The sequence below is a fragment of the Corella eumyota genome, chromosome 6 (genome assembly GCF_963082875.1).
Source record: "Corella eumyota chromosome 6, kaCorEumy4.1, whole genome shotgun sequence".
NCBI classification, from domain to species: Eukaryota; Metazoa; Chordata; class Ascidiacea; order Phlebobranchia; family Corellidae; genus Corella; species Corella eumyota.
The window spans coordinates 10,795,176-10,814,482 of NC_137495.1; the positions used below are offsets into that span (position 1 = coordinate 10,795,176).

At 29.0% G+C, this 19,307-nt stretch overlaps 3 non-coding genes across 3 annotated transcripts; 1 reads left to right on the forward strand and 2 right to left on the reverse strand.

Moving 5' to 3' along the window:
• Positions 1–1,467: 1,467 nt before the first annotated feature.
• Positions 1,468–1,540, reverse strand: Trnar-acg (transfer RNA arginine (anticodon ACG)). The gene has a single exon. It is a non-coding gene; the product is annotated as a tRNA-Arg (tRNA).
• A 5,300-nt stretch (positions 1,541–6,840) lies between these two features.
• Trnar-acg (transfer RNA arginine (anticodon ACG)) lies at positions 6,841–6,913 on the reverse strand. Its single transcript has one exon. It is a non-coding gene; the product is annotated as a tRNA-Arg (tRNA).
• A 1,906-nt stretch (positions 6,914–8,819) lies between these two features.
• On the forward strand, positions 8,820–8,893 carry Trnan-guu (transfer RNA asparagine (anticodon GUU)). Its single transcript has one exon. It is a non-coding gene; the product is annotated as a tRNA-Asn (tRNA).
• The last annotated feature ends 10,414 nt before the right edge of the window (positions 8,894–19,307 follow it).

The window sequence follows — 19,307 nt, forward strand, 5'->3', positions numbered from 1 at the left end:
TACTGTCCAACGATATCCACCGAACAACGTTACTTATTTTTATGTGGAAAAACTCTTTGTTTCCTTTAAGACAGCTAGGGTGATTTTAGTTAAAAAATTAAAAAAACTCGTTGTCGGCAGGATTCGAATATGTGCGGACAGCGCCTAAAACATTGTAAGTCTATTGCCTTAACCACTCGGCCACGACAACTGTTTTGTTTACTTTTCAAGGTAACTTTAATTAATTTTGTATTTAAAATTGTATTTATTTAATTAAATTTGTAATTAAAAAATGCAAAAAAAATGCGTTTTCGGCAGGATTTGAACTTGTGCCTGCAGAGCTGAATAGGTTCCTTTTTGATAGCCTTTACCAATAGGTCACGACAACTCTTGCTTTTCCTTCTTAAAACAGCTAGCGTGATTTTATTCAATTATTTAAATGCTTGTCCCATGGCATTGTCATTTTTTCATGGTTTTTGTGATTTAATTATTTTTATTTTATCATTTACAGTAATATGTGTAGATATGCAGTTTCTTAACAGTTATAATTGCTGTTATTCTTTTGACCGTTTCTAACAACCAACAACTAACTTTGTTTCTATTTGAATAAGGTATATATGCTATTTGCATAATTTTTAAAAACAAAATTTTATAAAATTTTGCTGAACAAATTGTCAAATTTTAAACAAACGAATGTTAAATTTTAACATTTTTTATCGAATTTTAATCAAACGAATCTTATTTGTAGACTAACAATTAATAAAGTTAAAAGAAAAAAGGCATATTGTTCGTAGGCCAATAGACATTCTTTGTTACAACTCAAGTTGTAGGATCACATCTGTAAAACTTCATATATGTTTAATAAATGAGCAAAAGTGATAAAAATTCGAATTGCTGGTTGTGGGTAGATGGCCAGCTGCAAATATTTGTTGCAACTTTTACATTAATTTACTTTTGTTAATAAAAGGATTTAAAATAATTTTTGTCGCAATTACAAAAATAATTATGGTTACTAAATTGAAGATTTTGCAATATAATAACAGTTTTATATATCTAATCGTGTTATTTAAATAAATTTCAGCAAACAAACACGCATCGATGTCGTATAATATAATCAAACTAAATTTAAAAGCAAAATATTTACATTATTTTTTAGTAATCAAGCAAGTATTTAAGCATAATTTCACGAAGCCCAATCACTACTTTAACCTAATCTAATTGTTTATTTTTGTTTTATTAATTTTAAAATGATTTAAAAAAAATTAGGCAAGGGTCACCCTTTCCTATGCAAAAAGGTACAAATTTTTTGCCCTTTTATATAACGTCACAATGCCATTGTGAAATGAAACCGACTTTATCAATTGCATCGTGTGATTCAATTAGCAACCGTAACTCTGTGTGTGATGAAAAGTGAACAAATAAATATGTCTTAAGCATAAATAAGTATTTCGCGTACTTAAAGTAGGAACAATTTTGCTAAATGAAATACGAGCGCGCCAGGACTCGAACCTGGAATCTTCTGCTCCGTAGGCAGACGCGTTATCCATTGCGCCACGCACCCGCAATGTCCAATTTGATAAATAATGTTTTCTTAATCAAAACTTTAAAAATGCTTAGTCTGTCCAAACAACATGGTTTGGACTTCAAAGTAAATTTAGTGTTAATTTTTTTTAAATAGTCGGAATCTCATATTCTTGTACACAACCAATCTTTAAGAACAATCAAAAATATTAAATTTGCTACTTGTGCAAAAACATTGCACAGAATATCAAGAAAAAAGTACAAAAAACTATTAAAATTTAGTCGACTTTTTTTACATTCGCGAGTTAGAATTTGCATAAGCTATTAATTACAGTCGAAAGATAAACAAAAGCCTAATTTAACATAAACGTCAGGTTAGGTTTACAAATCTTCGTGGAGTTTAAAATTTAACGTATTATTTTAAAGTAATCAGAAAAAATTATTTTTAAAATAACTACCAACTTCATTATAGTAAAATAATATTAGGCGTTTCTGGGGATTGAACCCAGGATCTCCTGTTTACGGGACAGACGCTTCATCACTAAGCATAAAAGCCTCGGTAACTAAATGATTAAAATACTGATTCGATTCAAAAGTTTTTTTAAACAAGATAAAATTTGTTATCACTAATTATGCAATCCTGTCTGGTAATGTTCAGGCAAGTGGTGGGTAATATAAGGGAGTTTTGAAAAAACACTGACCTTTAAGATTTGTTCTGCAATCTAGTCCACCATCTAGCAAGATTTGTTAAACGTTGTCTTTTAAAAAAGATAAAGGTGTACTTTCCAAGTTTTTTATAGCCAAAATTGGTTCATCTACCTTTAAGATTAATGAAAAAATACAGATTCTTTAACTTCCATTAAATCACTCATCTGATTTTGAATTTATAAAATTATTTTCGTCCTTTAAAGATGTTTAAAAGAAGCTGGTGATGCACATATTAACGTTTGTAAAACTGATTTAATATATTTATATTGAAAAGGGTGATATCGCATACAATTATTTTTTTTTAAAGAACGCAATAATTGTGTCAAAGTAATTTTAAATTCATCATCACAACAAGCAAAAATACTTACAACTAGATTTATTTGATAAATAAAATACGATTTAAAATTATTTGATCATTTTTAAAATTAATCTCTATTAATAAATAAAGATAATCATGAACATTAATTAATTAAGATTATCAACTAAATTATTAAAGCAAATTTTATGTATTTAATTATTAGATAAATGTTTATCATTATTATTTTCTATTTAATTTAAAAGATTGCGGTTCGAGTCCACCCAGGGTCAAATATATAATCGTATTTTTTTTACAATTTTGCTTTGCAAATTTGATAGAAATGTCGCAAATCGGTCGTTTCTGTGTCACAATCATTGGCGCGTTTAGCTCTTTAACCGAAAGGTTGGAGGTTCGAGTCCGCCCAAGGACGAAACTAGTTTTTTCTCATTTTTATTATCATTGTAATTTTGCTTTGCAAATTTAGTAGAAATGTCGCGAATTAGTCGTATTTGTGTCGCAATAGATTGGCGCGTTTTGCTCTTAACCGAAAGGTTGAAGGTTCGGGCCCATTCATGAACGAAATATATTATTACATTTTTATTAGATTAATTTCCTTTGCAAATTCAAACAAAGTGGGCGAAATAATCGTCTCTGTCGCGCAATCGGTTAGGGCGTTCAGCTGTTAGGAGAAAGTTTGAAGGTTTAAGTCCACCCAGGGCCAAATTTATTTTGTTACATTTTTATTATTATAATTTTGATCTCCAAATTTAGACCAAGTGTGGCAAAAAATGTCGTCTCTATGGCGCAATCAGTTAGCGAGTTCGTCTGTTAACCGAAAGGTTGGTTGTTCGAGTCCACCCAACGTCAAATATATTTTGTTACATTTTTATTATTATAATTTTAATCTTCAGATTCAATCCAAGTGTAGCAATGATTGTCGTCTCTGTGGCGCAATCGGTTAGCGCGTTCGGCTGTTAACCGAAAGGTTGGTGGTTCAAGACCACACAGGGACGAATTTTTTGTTTGCTTCATTTTTATTACCATAATAATGTTTTGCAAATTTCATAAAAATGTCGCGAATCAGTTGGGTTGCAATGGTTGGCGCATTTGGCTATTAACTATTAACTTCCATTAAATCAATCATCTGATTTTGAATTTATAAAATTATTTCCGTTTTTTAAAGGTGTTTAAAAAAAGCTGGTGATGCACATGTTAACGTTTGTAAAACTGTTTTGATATATTTATATTGAAAAGAGTGATATCCCATACAATTATTTTTTTTTTAAAGAATGCAATAATTATGTCAAAGTAATTTTAAATTCATCATCACAACAAGCAAAAATACTTACAACTAGATTTATTTAATAAATAAAATACGATTTAAAATCATTTATTCATTTTTAAAATTAATCTCTATTAATAAATGAAGATAATCATGAACATTATTTAATTAAGATTATCAACTAAATTATTAAATCAAATTTTATGTATTTAATTATTAGATAAATGTTTATCATTATTATTTTCTATTTAATTAAAAAGATTGCGGTTCGAGTCCACCCAGGGTCAAATATATAATCGTCTTATTTTTACAATTTTGCTTTGCAAATTTGATAAAAATGTTGCAAATCGGTCGTTTCTGTGTCACAATCATTGGCGCGTTAGCTCTTTAACCGAAAGGTTGGAGGTTCGAGCCCGCACAAGGACGAAACTAGTTTTTTCTCATTTTTATTATCATTATAATTTTGCTTTGCAAATTTAGTAGAAATGTCGCGAATTAGTCGTATTTGTGTCGCAATAGATTGGCGCGTTTTGCTCTTAACCGAAAGGTTGAAAGTTCGGGCCCATTCATGAACGAAATATATTATTACATTTTTATTATATTAATTTGCTTTGCAAATTCAAACAAAGTGGGCAAAATAATCGTCTCCGTCGCGCAATCGGTTAGGGCGTTCAGCTGTTAGGAGAAAGTTTGAAGGTTTAAGTCCACCCAGGGTCAAATTTATTTTGTTAAACATTTCTTTTATTATAATTTTGATCTTGCTTCATTTTTATTACCATAATAATGTTTTGCAAATTTAATAAAAATGTCGCGAATCAGTTGTTGTTGTGTTGCAATGGTTGGCGCATTTGGCTATTAACCGAAAGGCCAACCCAGAGATAAAAATAGTTTTCTTGATATTTAAAATATTTTCTTTGCAAATTTGTTTGAAACTCTTTACACATGGAACCTCCAACTTCGTTTTTCTGGAATTAAACCATTATTTTAACGATTTATTTTAGCTTTTGATTAAAGGCAAATGTTTGTTTTAAAGACGAAGGGCAATTTTGTTCTACTGAACAGAAGCCACTCAATAAACATGGATTTGAACATTACTTAATTTAGCGTTTAATTTTGAAAGAAATTAGACAGAATTTGATATTCTTGTAAACAACCGACAACTAAAGGCAGTTATTAATTAATAAATTTACAACACTCCATTTTTAACAAAACTTATCTTAGAAACAATATCAAACATCGGTGGTAAAGTTTATGCTTGTCAAGCTTGGGATTTCTGGTTTTCACCCAGACGGTTCGGCTTCGATTTCCGGTGTAGAAATAGTTTTTTTTATTTTCGACGTGCGTTTTAACGTTATGATGCATAGATCATTCAATTTGGGAGTTTTCAACAAGAATTTAAATATTAAAATACTTTATTTTATTTTAAATACATTTGTTTGTAACGACATAACTGATACATTGACTTTCTTTAAAGGCATTATAACATAGTGTTAAAGCGCCTGCCTAGTAAAAAGGAGGTCCTGGGATCGATCCCCATTAGCGTCAATCATTTACCGCACGACCAGTAAAAGTTTTTTTATGAAGGTACTGTCCAACGATATCCACCGAACAACGTTACTTATTTTTATGTGGAAAAACTCTTTGTTTCCTTTAAGACAGCTAGGGTGATTTTAGTTAAAAAATTAAAAAAACTCGTTGTCGGCAGGATTCGAATATGTGCGGACAGCGCCTAAAACATTGTAAGTCTATTGCCTTAACCACTCGGCCACGACAACTGTTTTGTTTACTTTTCAAGGTAACTTTAATTAATTTTGTATTTAAAATTGTATTTATTTAATTAAATTTGTAATTAAAAAATGCAAAAAAAATGCGTTTTCGGCAGGATTTGAACTTGTGCCTGCAGAGCTGAATAGGTTCCTTTTTGATAGCCTTTACCAATAGGTCACGACAACTCTTGCTTTTCCTTCTTAAAACAGCTAGCGTGATTTTATTCAATTATTTAAATGCTTGTCCCATGGCATTGTCATTTTTTCATGGTTTTTGTGATTTAATTATTTTTATTTTATCATTTACAGTAATATGTGTAGATATGCAGTTTCTTAACAGTTATAATTGCTGTTATTCTTTTGACCGTTTCTAACAACCAACAACTAACTTTGTTTCTATTTGAATAAGGTATATATGCTATTTGCATAATTTTTAAAAACAAAATTTTATAAAATTTTGCTGAACAAATTGTCAAATTTTAAACAAACGAATGTTAAATTTTAACATTTTTTATCGAATTTTAATCAAACGAATCTTATTTGTAGACTAACAATTAATAAAGTTAAAAGAAAAAAGGCATATTGTTCGTAGGCCAATAGACATTCTTTGTTACAACTCAAGTTGTAGGATCACATCTGTAAAACTTCATATATGTTTAATAAATGAGCAAAAGTGATAAAAATTCGAATTGCTGGTTGTGGGTAGATGGCCAGCTGCAAATATTTGTTGCAACTTTTACATTAATTTACTTTTGTTAATAAAAGGATTTAAAATAATTTTTGTCGCAATTACAAAAATAATTATGGTTACTAAATTAAAGGTTTTGCAATATAATAACAGTTTTATATATCTAATCGTGTTATTTAAATAAATTTCAGCAAACAAACACGCATCGATGTCGTATAATATAATCAAACTAAATTTAAAAGCAAAATATTTACATTATTTTTTAGTAATCAAGCAAGTATTTAAGCATAATTTCACGAAGCCCAATCACTACTTTAACCTAATCTAATTGTTTATTTTTGTTTTATTAATTTTAAAATGATTTAAAAAAAATTAGGCAAGGGTCACCCTTTCCTATGCAAAAAGGTACAAATTTTTTGCCCTTTTATATAACGTCACAATGCCATTGTGAAATGAAACCGACTTTATCAATTGCATCGTGTGATTCAATTAGCAACCGTAACTCTGTGTGTGATGAAAAGTGAACAAATAAATATGTCTTAAGCATAAATAAGTATTTCACGTACTTAAAGTAGGAACAATTTTGCTAAATGAAATACGAGCGCGCCAGGACTCGAACCTGGAATCTTCTGCTCCGTAGGCAGACGCGTTATCCATTGCGCCACGCACCCGCAATGTCCAATTTGATAAATAATATTTTCTTAATCAAAACTTTAAAAATGCTAAGTCGGTCCAAACAACATGGATTTGGACTTCAAAGTAAATTTAGTGTTAATTTTTTTTAAATAGTCGGAATCTCATATTCTTGTACACAACCAATCTTTAAGAACAATCAAAATTATTAAATTTGCTACTTGTGCAAAAACATTGCACAGAATATCAAGAAAAAAGTACAAAAAACTATTAAAATTTAGTCGACTTTTTTTACATTCGCGAGTTAGAATTTGCATAAGCTATTAATTACAGTCGAAAGATAAACAAAAGCCTAATTTAACATAAACGTCAGGTTAGGTTTACAAATCTTCGTGGAGTTTAAAATTTAACGTATTATTTTAAAGTAATCAGAAAAAATTATTTTTAAAATAACTACCAACTTCATTATAGTAAAATAATATTAGGCGTTTCTGGGGATTGAACCCAGGATCTCCTGTTTACGGGACAGACGCTTCATCACTAAGCATAAAAGCCTCGGTAACTAAATGATTAAAATACTGATTCGATTCAAAAGTTTTTTTAAACAAGATAAAATTTGTTATTACTAATTATGCAATCCTGTCTGGTAATGTTCAGGCAAGTGGTGGGTAATATAAGGGAGTTTTGAATAAACACTGACCTTTAAGATTTGTTCTGCAATCTAGTCCACCATCTAGCAAGATTTGTTAAACGTTGTCTTTTAAAAAAGATAAAGGTGTACTTTCCAAGTTTTTTATAGCCAAAATTGGTTCATCTACCTTTAAGATTAATGAAAAAATACAGATTCTTTAACTTCCATTAAATCACTCATCTGATTTTGAATTTATAAAATTATTTTCGTCCTTTAAAGATGTTTAAAAGAAGCTGGTGATGCACATATTAACGTTTGTAAAACTGATTTAATATATTTATATTGAAAAAGGTGATATCGCATACAATTATTTTTTTTTAAAGAACGCAATAATTGTGTCAAAGTAATTTTAAATTCATCATCACAACAAGCAAAAATACTTACAACTAGATTTATTTGATAAATAAAATACGATTTAAAATTATTTGATCATTTTTAAAATTAATCTCTATTAATAAATAAAGATAATCATGAACATTAATTAATTAAGATTATCAACTAAATTATTAAAGCAAATTTTATGTATTTAATTATTAGATAAATGTTTATCATTATTATTTTCTATTTAATTTAAAAGATTGCGGTTCGAGTCCACCCAGGGTCAAATATATAATCGTATTTTTTTTACAATTTTGCTTTGCAAATTTGATAGAAATGTCGCAAATCGGTCGTTTCTGTGTCACAATCATTGGCGCGTTTAGCTCTTTAACCGAAAGGTTGGAGGTTCGAGCCCGCCCAAGGACGAAACTAGTTTTTTCTCATTTTTATTATCATTGTAATTTTGCTTTGCAAATTTAGTAGAAATGTCGCGAATTAGTCGTATTTGTGTCGCAATAGATTGGCGCGTTTTGCTCTTAACCGAAAGGTTGAAGGTTCGGGCCCATTCATGAACGAAATATATTATTACATTTTTATTATATTAATTTCCTTTGCAAATTCAAACAAAGTGGGCGAAATAATCGTCTCTGTCGCGCAATCGGTTAGGGCGTTCAGCTGTTAGGAGAAAGTTTGAAGGTTTAAGTCCACCCAGGGCCAAATTTATTTTGTTACATTTTTATTATTATAATTTTGATCTCCAAATTTAGACCAAGTGTGGCAAAAAATGTCGTCTCTATGGCGCAATCAGTTAGCGAGTTCGTCTGTTAACCGAAAGGTTGGTTGTTCGAGTCCACCCAACGTCAAATATATTTTGTTACATTTTTATTATTATAATTTTAATCTTCAGATTCAATCCAAGTGTAGCAATGAATGTCGTCTCTGTGGCGCAATCGGTTAGCGCGTTCGGCTGTTAACCGAAAGGTTGGTGGTTCAAGCCCACCCAGGGACGAATTTTTTGTTTGCTTCATTTTTATTACCATAATAATGTTTTGCAAATTTCATAAAAATGTCGCGAATCAGTTGGGTTGCAATGGTTGGCGCATTTGGCTATTAACTATTAACTTCCATTAAATCAATCATCTGATTTTGAATTTATAAAATTATTTCCGTTTTTTAAAGGTGTTTAAAAAAAGCTGGTGATGCACATGTTAACGTTTGTAAAACTGTTTTGATATATTTATATTGAAAAGAGTGATATCCCATACAATTATTTTTTTTTTAAAGAATGCAATAATTGTGTCAAAGTAATTTTAAATTCATCATCACAACAAGCAAAAATACTTACAACTAGATTTATTTAATAAATAAAATACGATTTAAAATCATTTATTCATTTTTAAAATTAATCTCTATTAATAAATGAAGATAATCATGAACATTATTTAATTAAGATTATCAACTAAATTATTAAATCAAATTTTATGTATTTAATTATTAGATAAATGTTTATCATTATTATTTTCTATTTAATTAAAAAGATTGCGGTTCGAGTCCACCCAGGGTCAAATATATAATCGTCTTATTTTTACAATTTTGCTTTGCAAATTTGATAAAAATGTTGCAAATCGGTCGTTTCTGTGTCACAATCATTGGCGCGTTAGCTCTTTAACCGAAAGGTTGGAGGTTCGAGCCCGCACAAGGACGAAACTAGTTTTTTCTCATTTTTATTATCATTATAATTTTGCTTTGCAAATTTAGTAGAAATGTCGCGAATTAGTCGTATTTGTGTCGCAATAGATTGGCGCGTTTTGCTCTTAACCGAAAGGTTGAAAGTTCGGGCCCATTCATGAACGAAATATATTATTACATTTTTATTATATTAATTTGCTTTGCAAATTCAAACAAAGTGGGCAAAATAATCGTCTCCGTCGCGCAATCGGTTAGGGCGTTCAGCTGTTAGGAGAAAGTTTGAAGGTTTAAGTCCACCCAGGGTCAAATTTATTTTGTTAAACATTTCTTTTATTATAATTTTGATCTTGCTTCATTTTTATTACCATAATAATGTTTTGCAAATTTAATAAAAATGTCGCGAATCAGTTGTTGTTGTGTTGCAATGGTTGGCGCATTTGGCTATTAACCGAAAGGCCAACCCAGAGATAAAAATAGTTTTCTTTATATTTAAAATATTTTCTTTATATTTAAAATAAGTAACTTTATCAAACCGCTTTATCAAATAAAATAAGTAACTTTATCAAAAATATTTTGATATGTAAGAAGTTAATTAAACAGCAAACTTTTGTAATCAAGAAATATTTTGTTTTTTTGCAGCTAAAAGCTTAGTTCGACATTATTTTACAGGAGCATTTTGTAAGTGCAACAGTCATTAAGTGCACTTCTCTGTCTGTCGGTTTACTATTAAAACTGTGTTGGTGGAATACACTAACAAAAGTAAGGTTGATTTTATTGCAGCTCAACCAGATAAATCAACTAATATTAATACAATTTGCAATTCCTTTTAGATTTATCGTAAATGGTTATCCTGTTAAACAGTTTTTGTTATATTACAAGGCCAATGATCTTACATGATAAAACATGTGCAATGGGTTGGAAAAATTGCTTTCAAAATTAAAGTAAGTTATGTAAAAATAAATACTTTTTGAATAGCACATTAGATAAATAGCCTTTTTTATTGCAAACAGATGCTATTTATGAATAGTTATGTACATTACACAAACACTTAAACAATAAGAGTAGGACAACAACATATACATAGGCAGTGGCGGCTCGTGGGTTAAATAAATGGGGGGGCTAATTTTAGAAAATCACAACACCGCTAGGGGGGTCTGGATCCCTCAGAAATATTGTAAATTATTCCCTGTAAACACGCTATTTTTACATTTAATAGTTTATTATTTAAAGTATAGGCCCTTTTACACGGCGTTTGCAACGTAACGTCGTTCACACGTACGAAAGTTACGCAAGTTTTGTGTTAGGAGCAAAATTTACGCAAGATTTCGTAAGCGGTATACTTTTAGTAGATATTGTTTATTAAAATTTAAAAAAAATCCCTAAAAATTGTAAAGTTAACGCAGCGCAACGCAGTGTTACCTGTCGTGTGAAAATGCGTTAGGTTAAAAATTTTCCCTTACCCAGTGTTGAAAACAATTAAAAAAATTTCTAATAAATATTGAGTTAGCAAGATTTTAATCTTAATTTATTATTGTCTATTTTCTTTATAATATCTTTTTAAGTAATGATGACATAATTCAAATTCTCACGCAGATACATGTTTTACATTTTGGTATTAATAAACCCACACATTGGATAAATTCACCCATACCAATTAATTTGTTAAAACAAGACATTTTGAATGGCCCCACACATCATTCAAGGTGAAGACACCCACCCTCCAATAATGTTAGAATTGTTATAGTTAACAATGTTGAACAGTCAACTGAGCGTTGTAATGGAGTAGCTGGTGCACATTGGTTTACTGTTGCGTATGAATTTGATTGATAATTTTTAAATTTATTCTATTGTGACTATTTATTTATTTTATATTGGCTGGTTTTTATTTACCTGCACTATACTATTTTATTTTTTCGTTGCTTTAATTGATCTTTTTTAATTGACCTATACATTTTTCTTTCCTTTAATTAGCCTATACATTTTTTTCCTTTAATTAGCCTATCCATTTATCTTTCCTTTATTTGACCTATCCATTTTTCTTTATTTTATTTGACCTATACATTTTTCTTTCCTTTATTTGACCTATACATCTTTCTGTTTTTAATTGACTTATACATTTTTCTTTACCTTATTTGACCTTTACATTTTTCTTTCATTTATTTGACCTATACATCTTTCTGTTTTTAAATTGACTTATACATTTTACTTTAATTGACCAATACTCTTTTTTTGTTTTTAGTTGGCCAATGCTTTTTTTATATTTGATCTTATTTTTTTTTGTAAAGCTAAAATTTTCTATAAATCTTTCTACACTCTCATCAAACTATAATTACATTTATTATTTTTTCGCTTCAGTCTATATTAGTCTATACATTTTTAACTTGCTACTCTTAGTCCCATACTTTTCACATTTTTCTTATTTCCTTTGAATTATAAATATTATTTTTAATCTTTTTTTTGTTTCCTTTTAAGTTTTACTTTCTACCCCTTTTCTTTTCCTGGATAAGAGCAACCCCTTGTCGTGGGATCTGGGGTTTGAACTTATAATTGCTCAATTATTATTTTATTTTTTTAACTTCACCAAAAATAAATAATGAATTGTTTACCAACACCATTTGTTTATTTAAATTATATATTATTTTTATTTAAAGAACACTTCATTTTTTAATGTTTTGTTGTTTTTTAAATTGGAAAGCACATTTAAGTAATAGTAAAATATCTTAATCAAAGTGAATAAAAAGATATACAATAGATATTACATAAATGCAGCCAGAAAAAAATAATTTTATGATTTAAAACATGCCACAAACAATTTTGTTAAAACAAAGGTTTTATAATATATTATGAAAAAGTAATCTTAGAAATAAAAACTTTTCTGATAAACAAAAACAGCTGGAGTTTATCTTTTTTGAAATTATTGATTGTTTTTAGGTCACCCGTGGTTCTGATACTGTCAGCATCTACATGTATAAAAACATCTCTAGTACTTGATTTCAATGGTAAATCCCCAACACGATAGATCGCTTCCATCACAGACACTTTACCAATGACTAAGATAGACATTAGAAAGTGACTTCAGTTTTTTCATCGCATCCAAATTTTCTTTACGCGCCTCCTTCTGTGCTTGTTTAATGAACATTCCAACCTCCCTCCCTTCTTTTGTGATGTAGGAGAGAATGTACATAACACAACTGTAAAATTTAAATTAATTATGATCTACAATGAATATTGTTTAAACCAATTGTCACTTTATAGCACATAAAAAAATTAAAAAAACTGTGTTTATTATAATACCTGGATCTAAAACATATTGGATGTCCATATTTGCATTTCATGAGCAAAATAAATTTGGGTTGTAGAAATTTATCCACATCTCTTTCGAATTGCGTTTTAAAACAACCTGGTTTCGTGTACCTAAAATATTAACAGCATCTTCAAATTCTTCTTGGGATATACAAGCAAACTTAAAAACTTTAGATGCAGAAAAAATATTATACTCATTTAGCTCATTGATAGCTTCCAAAATGAGAAGTAATACTTTTTTAACTTCCTATAGTTTGTTTGCTGTATTTTTAGGTTAAGATATAAATGTACGATTGGATATTTTACGAGGGAAATTAAAACGACAAGTTTTGTTTACAAGATCGGGTGTGTCTCTTGCTATGAGTTTGTGTAGAAGTGACTATCTCATAAAGCTTAAGAACGACCTCTGGATAAGGAATCTCACAAGTTATATGTTGATCAATGAATGCACTGATGGTTTTAGGATCATCACGTTTAAACACAGCAGCATCCTTGATCCACAGCAAAGCATGAATGTGTGGCCAACCTCTAGCCTTAAACTCTACCCTGTAAAAATATTCAACAACTTCTTCCACTGGATTTGATTTGTTCATCAACAAATCATGAAAGAAGCATTTTCTTCGTCGATTAAACATCCTCGTAGCCATCACAGGATTGCTTGCAATCAACTGACAGTACTCAGACCAAATAAAGTCTTTTTGTACTCAACATTTAATTGATTGCAAATGCTTTGAACAATCTCCTTCCAACGGCGGTCACCTTTAAAAATATAATAAAAACCTTTTTAAAACATAAAAAAATATGACTGAGCAAACAAATCACTCATTGTTTTCTCCCAGTAGGCTGGTGATCCTCTTACAGTTTTCATAAATTTGTAACCTTTATCATAAAGATTCTTGATTAAGCAATAATTTAGGAGTAATAGTGGTTAACAAAGGCGACCTATTTTTTCTTATAGCAATGAAAATTGCAGACATTAACTCTGTTATCTCTTTAACATATTGTAAATAAAAAAAAAGTCGGGTCACTAGAAAAAATATTATAAGAAAAAAGCTCTATAGCGATTTAAAATATTGTTTATTGTGTGTTTTTTAAGCCTAATATTCGTTGCGATTTTACGATTTGTGATGAAATTTTACATTATGAAATTTATATTAAGCTTAACACAACACTATATAAATTAGCTAACACGTTACTAACCTTTGTATGCTGGGTGATTCTCTTTCAATATTTCAACGGAGGAATGGAATCTTTTAGAAAAAGTCGCTTGCAAGTTGAACAGATCCATTTAAGGCCATGATGTTCGAATTCGGTAGTATAAGCATGGGCTTGGTGTTTTAAAACATTAAGTTGAACGACAGAATCCCTCCAAAAAAGCGATGGCAAATATTGCAAGGGTATTCACACATTTTTCTTGATTTTGCTTTAAACAAATTAATTGCGGCTTTGACGTTTTCATCTTTTTTTGTGGTTGATCCGGTCTTAACTTGTTATATTCCAAAACTTTGTTGATCGTATATAATAGATTTTTTCTATGTCTTCTTCTTTGTGTATTCGGGATTTGTTTTGTATTTCTCCTGTGTCATATTCTTAACATAAGCGGGATTTGTTTTGTAAACGTTGTTGTGTTCTTTCCTTTGTATATTCGGGATTCTCATTATACCTAAAATCATCTTTGAAATAGTGTATTGCGGATTCAATAAATATTTATTGCGGCTCGTCTGTTTTTTTTTCGGGACTTTCCTCGTAATTTTTTTGGCAATGTCTTTAAAGTACTGTGGATTTGCTAAGTACCTTTCACGATCTCTTTGTGAATACAACAACTTATTGTCTTCATAATATTTTTTCTTTTCTTAAGCCCTATTAAAGGGATCTTCTAAATCAGCTTCACTAGCTGCTATTGAAGCTCTTCTTTTTCGTTTTTGATCAATCAAAATTTGATTGTGAGATTTTCGCTTTGGCATTGTAATGATAGTTAAAAAAAATATTAAATTATAAGTATTTTAACTTCTTACGTTTTATAGACTACAAACATTTGTTATAGTGCTGCAGTTCCTCCTTACTTTTCGAAATATATCAAAAAAAACTACAAGAAATTTTAATTTTTTTATAATTTAAATTTGCTAAGTTATTATTTTTAATCTAAAATAATTGCCTTCATATAGTAAACTGTAAAAAATATAAACGTGAACAAATAAAATATTAACAATTTGATGACTATATAAATAAGCTCCTGCCAACAAACAAAATACCATTAGAAATAAAAAAAAAACTGACAATGATTTAAGAAGAAACTGGCAGCGGTTTATGTAAGACAAAAAGTAAAAAAAGAAAAAATTACCCAAAAAAAATTCTCTGCGAATTCGAACCATAATAATTAAAGCAAGATAAACACGCTAGATATAAAACAAAAAAAAAAACTCCTTAAGTAATCGCAAATGGAGCACAAACTACGGGATGGAAATTTTTTACGACGCTTACAGGAATTAATAGTGAAAAACAATACAAATTAAGTCCAGTCCTGCGGCCTTAAAATTTAGAGAAAATAAAACTTAATAAACAAAGAAAAAATAAAGCATAACCAACGCGATAAAAATTTATTAAACCAACCCAAAATTGCATTTTTTGTATTAAACTTTGTAATATAATTATGGAATAAATTTCATTTGCAGAATATCATAGGAATTTAATAAAATTTATTATTTGTATTATGAATTTTAATCAATAAAATGTAATAAAACAAATATTGATTTAATTTTAATAAAAAAAACAAGCAATTAATAATTTTTATAAACAACCAAAAAATTCATTTTCATACCGTTTTTGAATTTTACATTCTACTTGTATTTTCAACCAATACTTTTTACTTTAACACGGACAGCGAAAAAGACGATATTTGACATCGACCAGAACGCTATTAATCCATTATTTTATTAGTAAAATAAAAACAATAATTAGCGAAAGTTAAATATTTATTTTGAACAGCAACATACAAAATAATAATACCAACAACATATTAAAATTTCGAAAGAGTTATTCTTTAAATTTGAATAACAAATACATATCAATAATTAGTAATTAGTGACAATAAAATGTCGTAAATAGGAGGTTTGCAATTCGTTGGGATAATAACAAACATACTAAAAATTTAGAACTTTTAGTTTTAAAGAACAGGAGTTATTGTCTTTCAAAATTCTGACTAGATAGAATAAAAACAACTAGATTGGTTTGATAAATAAAATATGGTTCAAAATTATTTGATTATGTTTAGTATAAATTTTAATAAATAAAGATATGCGTAAACATCTAGTATAAACAAACAAGTATTCAAATATATTATATATACAAAAATTAATATTTTAACCGAGTTTTAAGTTGTTAATATTAGGATACACATTAGACTAAATTTTAAATTCCTAAAATTGATTTTTAATAAATAAACAAGCATTTACATAAAATAAATAAACAGAAATTATTTTTTAAATATGTTTTTTAACTACTTATATTATAAAATACATTATATCAAATTTTAAATACTTAATGTCGAACTTTAATTTTAAATATAATAAACAAACAAAAATTAAAGTTTTATCTATTTTTAAGTTACTGATATTATCAAATACAATAGACCAAGATTTAAAAAAGTAATAACAATTTTTAAATTTTAATAAACAAACATCTATTTATTAGTAATTAGTGATAAAAATTAAAATTTTAATTCATTTTTGAGTTACTTATACCTAATTCGTGTTTTCGTAAAGCTTAATTTTTCTTAGTGTGTCAGTGTTAACCCCTAATACAGCTGTATGTCTTTGGGTTAATTAGTTTCTAGCTGATATCGTTATTTTCGCACCAGGCGTTTATTATTTGTTTACAGTTATAAGCCAGGTTGATATTTTATTTGCATTGGCTAGCTTTACGATGTCCATACACATAATAAAAGCGTCATCTCTCCTATTACTCCGTATTACGTAAAGGGATTAGTTGCACAAGCAATCAATCAATTCCACAAAAGTAATTCTAGTTTGTTTAATTTTAGACATTTAAAATGGATGTAGTGATGAATTGCTGGTTGTCTATTTTTAACAGTTGTAAAGCAAATATTGTACTTAAAAGTTTCATGTGCCATTATTTATCTTATAAAGCTACACAACTTAAGTTAATGAACTATACAAAAAAGGTTTGCCTCAAGCTTTATCTTCGCCTGGTGAACCAGATGCAGCCGGCGCTTTGTTAGTGACTCGGTGATCGCCATACCGGTGCCCTGCATGCTCTTTTTATGCCAGAACGCATCGTCACGCACATCACGCCGAACGAACTTAATAATAATCGGTTTACTGTCCCGCCGTTTTGATAGTAGAACGTGGGCAGTATCTATATCCTTATGCGCAATGACATACCTATGGTAGACTTGAGTGTCCAATACATACATCACCGAAACAGGAATGGTAAAGCATCTCTTGGCATACATTTACATCCGTGAATAACAAGCCAGTTGCTTCGCCCGTATTGTTCCAGATCATCCACCTCTTAATCTAATTCATCTGACGCTTCAAAATCGTTGTAGAGTTTATTGTTATTTATTTTTAATTGGGGTTGGTTTGTGAAAATGTTATTGACTCCTTATTAACTAGATGGCTAGCTTATTTATTGACAAAACAGTTTACACTTTTTATTAGCGAAACGGAGATAGATTCAAAGTACTTGGTTGAAATATACAAAATGCAAATAATCACAACAATAACTATAGCTTTATACGTATTTTTTATCTCCCTCAAAAATAAGCTAAATAAATCAAACTATATATAGGCGATCTAATGACTCAAATTAAGAAAACAAGTGAAGTGTCACGCGATATAAAACGATATATGATTGACAGCACATTCCGGAGTTTGTCTATAAACACATTATTCGTGTTTTCGTTAAGCTTTCTGGTGCTCATTTGTAAACCCCTGATACAGCTGTGTATCTTCAGGTTAATTAGGTTCTAATAGCATCAAATTTTAACAAGTTAAATAAGCGAACAATGAAAATAAATAAAAAAAATATGTAGCAAACAAAACGCAAAGAAAATAAACAACAATATGAGGTTGACAGGATTAACATAGATGAAGAGATATATTTTTTTATAACCTCCGTTTTATAATTTAGCCGTGTGACTGTTTAATTATTTCGTCCATTACGGTATTTCAATTATTGTCATCTTGGGTTTGTTATGTCTCTCTATAATTAAAGGTTTTTATGTGGTTGGGCAATATTTTATGGTAAACTAAGTACCAGGGTTTTATGTCGTTTGTGTTTTTGGGGTTGGTTGCATTTATGTTTAAAGGTTTAATTTTGTTGTTGAAACGTTATGTTGTATTTTTTAATTATGTTTAAGTAATGTTTTTATATGTTTGCTTTGTAGGGGATATTATTCAATCGTGGAAGTTCATAGAATTTTGCCAGTTGGTGGCCAATTTCATTTTCTATTATTAAGCCCTGAAAATTTGCTTTATGTAGGTATTTTCTGTATCGGGCGTGAGATTTGGTCCAACGGCATAGTTCTTTAAAGTAGTGTGAACTTTTTTGATGATCTAGGGATGAACATAAAAAATTCACAATGGTTGAATATTTTACAATGACATTTACACAAAACTTTGTATTCTGGGTGTAGTTGTAAAGAGCGTGGGGTACAGCAGTTTTTTCTTTTTTTCAAGTTTAGCATGGTAAAAACAGACCTAAATTGTTTTTTAACCCCAATTGTTTTTATAAATTTTACGCTCTGCCTCTGTAAGCAAACATTTGTTAATAAGTTTTTCTTTTCAATATTTACACCCAATGTAATTTTTTAATGAAATGTTTTCATTATATTTTAAAACTAAGTTGGTTCTTCCGTGACCTTAGATAATTTTAAAATAAATTGTGATTTAACAGCAAATTTTACGTAAATAAAAGTTATTTTCTAATTTTATTGAATAAACGCGAATTCTTTTATAAAATATATATGACAAAAAAAATAAATTTATTCTACAATTAATTATTAAAAATTTTATTATAAAATCAAAAATCTGTACAGATCCTACGGATCAAATCCAGATATTTCTCTCATTAAACTTTCAATGATTATATAAAAATATTTTCAAAAGCTAAGAACCAAACCAAGCTTTCAACGTTATAACATGAACTACCACGAATTAACATAACTTTTATTAAAAATAGTGCACAAATTTTAATTTTTTTCCGATTGTTACCTAACTTTTACAAAATGTATACAATAAAAACTTAATCGAAATTATCCCAGTATTATACTATATTGATTTTAATTTTTAATAAAAATCCATGTGTTTGCACTTTAACCCGCTGTTTCAGTCTTGCATGATAGGATTTAGCTCTGTCGTTGGTGGTTATAGCAGAGTCAAACAGCGATGGTTCATTGTGGTGAAGCATAA